This window comes from Teleopsis dalmanni, chromosome 1 (genome assembly GCF_002237135.1).
Source record: "Teleopsis dalmanni isolate 2A chromosome 1, ASM223713v2, whole genome shotgun sequence".
NCBI classification, from domain to species: Eukaryota; Metazoa; Arthropoda; class Insecta; order Diptera; family Diopsidae; genus Teleopsis; species Teleopsis dalmanni.
In genome coordinates, this window is record NC_051846.1 from 45,008,657 (window position 1) to 45,013,070 (window position 4,414).

Here is a 4,414-nt window from a genome sequence, read left to right on the forward strand (position 1 = left end):
GGATTTTTTGCACTGCACTTAGGTAAATATTTATTTATTTATTTATTATTTTTGGTTAAAAGTCTACAAATTTATTTATTAAACATCTTATAAAATTTCCGTAATGGTAACACCTAATTTACTTAATTTTTAACTTATTTACCCTACTCGAAATTCTGGTAAATACCAACATTTGCTGCTATACCGACATTATTTACTATTTCCCTTAATCTATCATCAATTTACTCGAACTCGCACATGACCTAAGATTTGTTCATAATATAACATAATCGATTACTAGAGTGTAGAGAGCATAGTTGTCTTAAGTGCCTACTATATTTTACTGGACGAAGGCTCCTGCTTATCACCGAATTACATATGTTGTACGCATGCAACATTTTTTGCTGATTTATCATGCATGGCATGATGGCACGCTGTTGAAAAGGCTTCTCTGTGTTTGCAGTCAGTATGGCACGCGCCGTCACTTATGTTTCTTCGAAGAATCGTGGACTCGTGCAGAGAATGATTGCAGTTTCGTCTTCCGATTTCTCTTCTCTGCATCTTTTCATTGCTATTAATTACTCTTACTCTTACGCACTTATGGAAATAAATTAACTGTGAGGAATTTCGTAGTTTACAAGCAAAAAATAAGATGCCAAATAAGTTGGCGCCACTTAAAGATCTCAACATACAAAAACTTGTCTAAGAAGGGGGAATTCACACACATATGTACCTATATAGTTCTGGTACAAATTTACAATATTTTTTATATATATTATTACGTTGAATAAAAATTACAATCTTAATTATTCATTAATAACATAAGGAATTTTATTTTATTTTTTCGTTTATTCGTTTTTTCTATAAGAATGTCAAAAAACTTTAATTATTATTTTAGTAATAAAATAATAATGTTATTATATGAGATATATCAATAATAATAATATGGTCAATTCTTAAAGTAACTCTAAAAAAATTTATATGAAAGACTTATTTGTGGTTAATCAGTTTAGGAAGATTATTAAAATGGGTAGTTGGATCCCTTAAAATAAATTGTATACTTGATAGATCTAATAGAAAGGAATAGATTTTATTTGGACTATAAGTTCAATTTCAATTTGCTATAAATTAATTAAATTACTTTTTTTAAATTATGTTAATTATTAACAAATTGAAAAATCAATAAGAAAAAAACACATACTAAAGTAAAAGAGCAATATGATCTTGACCTACGCGCTGTCACCGATTGTTGATTATAAAGATTAATTATGTGATAAAGTTCTTGACATTCATTAAAAGTTTAATAAAAATGTATGAACCTTTAAACCATTCAGGCAATAAAATATATTTAAATAAACAAGATTCATTTGTTCCTGCATTAAATCAACATCATATAATGTTCGTCAATATATGGCGCACATCCTTAAGAAACTATAATGTAATGACCTGGTTTTAAAAATTATAGAGAAAAATTGGAATCAAATCAAAACCTAACATATACTACAATTAAAAAGATTTTTTTTTTGGATATATTAAACTTTTGTCTCTCTCTCTCTCTCTCTACCAAAGATAATAATTATTTTATTTCCGAAAATAAATTGTACATACAATGAAAAGGAATGCCAATGGGCTTACCAGCTTCACTTATCATTGCAGATATCATTATTGAAGAATTATTAAATAAGAGTCTCGAAGAAATGTTCTTTAAACCTAGAACCATAAACAAATACGTAGACAATCTGTTTGGGATAGAAAAGTAGATAAAATTGTTGAAACTCTGAAAATATTAAATAACTTCCATTAAAATATTAAATTTATTACGGAAGAAGAAACAAATGATATGCTTCCTTATCTTAAAATCAAATTTCAAAATATAATAATCGCATTTTAACAAAATGGTGTCAAAAACTAACAATATCAGGAAGAATCATGAATTTTAATTCAAACCATCCATAGCACTTAGTGCAGAATTCAGCCAAAAATATGGTAAATATAGCACTACATCTTACTGACCCAATGTTCCAGAATGAATTGGAAAATAAATTTCAAAGAATTTTAAAGGCAATTGATTTTCCCTCTTCTAATGTTGAAAATATTATCAAACACATTAACCACAATCAGGATGATTGCACACATCCCTCAACTGTCTAACCAAATATTGACATCGAACATATATGACAAATTAAATTACAATATCACACTAAGATCTGGGAACACAATGAACGCACTATACTGAACGTACTATACTATACTACGAAAAACAAATTAAAAAACTTGGAGAAGTCAAACGCTGTACCTATACCAAATCAACTGCAAAGGTGATGGATACAACGTATGCGACCAGGTATATTGTAAATATTAGCCTGCAAAAACAGCTAATTAAATATGATTCTTTGTAGGCAGTCCCAAGACACAACATTTACCTTTAGTTGTTTTTCACAGGTAACTCTATCTTTTCTACTCTTTCTACTATATACAATATAAGGTAAAAAGTAGTTTTTGCAATTATATTATATATTATATATATAATTATATATATATAATATGCTATATTATTATAATCAGAATTTATTTGATTTATTGATTTTTTGTCGACTATAAATTTATAAATATCTATTACTTTCACATTTAATCCAATGAATTTAGTTAAATGATTTCAATAAAGTAGCTATGTAAAAGTGATTATACGGATAGTAGTTTACTTATTATATGCTTTCTTAGTACCTATGGATTTTCAGAAGAAATTGTACTCAAATATTATTAATGTACTTAATTTTTATTTACACTTGCTTTTTTCCAAACAAAAGTTGGAATAAAAGAAGCTTACCGGAATTTTGAATAAATACTTTAGGTGGAAAATAATTATAGAGCTTATATTGAAGACAATTTAAAGCTGAAAATTATAGTTTTATTATATAAGAGTGCTGACGATATTTTAATAATGGTTTAGAAAAGTCTCATTTATTTAACTATAACAGAAATCTTTATAATGTAAATAAGGGTCCTGACTTTATATTAAATTTAGAAAAATTAAGTATATAGTTTAATCAAAAAATAATGCGTTCCATAGAACTTGTTAAGAAAGTCAATGTACGGAAATGTGAATTGGTGAAGTAGACATTACAGGCAGGTTCAATGAAGATACAACTGCAGTTACAAATGAAAGCATACAGGTTGCGAATAAAGTTTCATATTGCCATTTTCACTTACAAAAATAGTCGGTGATGTTCAAAAAAATTAAATAATACCTATATATTTTTCACACACAACTGCGAAATATGATTCTTTTAAAGTAAAGATACAATTTAAATACTAAGCTTCTATATACATAGCTTAGGGTAAAATATTATTCAAAATATATGTGCTAAATCAATTGCGCAGATCAATGGGCTTTTTAGAATAGGCTTTAATGGCTATATAGTGGTTATAAATGACTCCAAAAATTTTACAAAGTACAAAAAATCATAGCGCTTGTGCTGATTAGGATATACCTAGTTATTATAAGAATGCGTAGCAGTATTGCGGTTAAACGGGTTAAGAATAGATCGCATTGCGATGTTGCGAAAGATCTAATAAAAATCGGTACAAATGATTGAAGGAAAGAAATGCTTCATAATGTGAAGAAACACTGCTGCAGAAGCAATGGTTCATTAAAAACTATAAGGTAAAGAAAAAGAATAGGCGATAAAGCTGAGATGTACAGATCAAGTAATATATAAAAAATATATATCAAACAAATTTACAACACAATGAATTATTGTCTATACATGTAAGATAAAGTTCAGAATAGTCAGCAGAGAGGTTATAATCAACGAAAGAAATATTTTATTGGTCAGTGTTTTTTATTTAGAAGTGTATGGAGTAGGAAAAGAACTTTTAATTGTAAGCAGAAGTCTCGAAAGATGTATAAATAATTATATTGAAAAAATGAGTATACGATTGTATATAGTATAAGTAATTCTTTTGTAATATATATACGATTGTTTAATTTAGCATTTCCTGTTTCGGTTTTATTCTCAACCCCTTTGAGTGAATTATGTGATTAGGACTTTGATTGAAAAGTTGTGATATATCATCGATGAAAATGGAAGACGTTGATATTTATTGAGTATGGCTCAATGCTTTCTCTGTCCTTCTATGTTTAATAATATATTATTTGCATAATTAATTTTTATTTTATTTTTATAAGGAATTTTATTTTCACATATTCTTGAAGTTCCTTTTAGTTGAATCCAATGACAATCAAATTAAAATTATCATCAAGAATCAATGCCATTGGTTTGTAATTCGTCAACAACAGCGTCAACCGAAATGGGCACGGTCAGAAATTTCTCCATCGATGGCGCCAAAGATAAAGTATCTTTCAATTAATTTTTTTTTTTCGTGTAAAATTCATTGATGAAAACTGTAATTATTGTTGAAAGTAATTTTAATG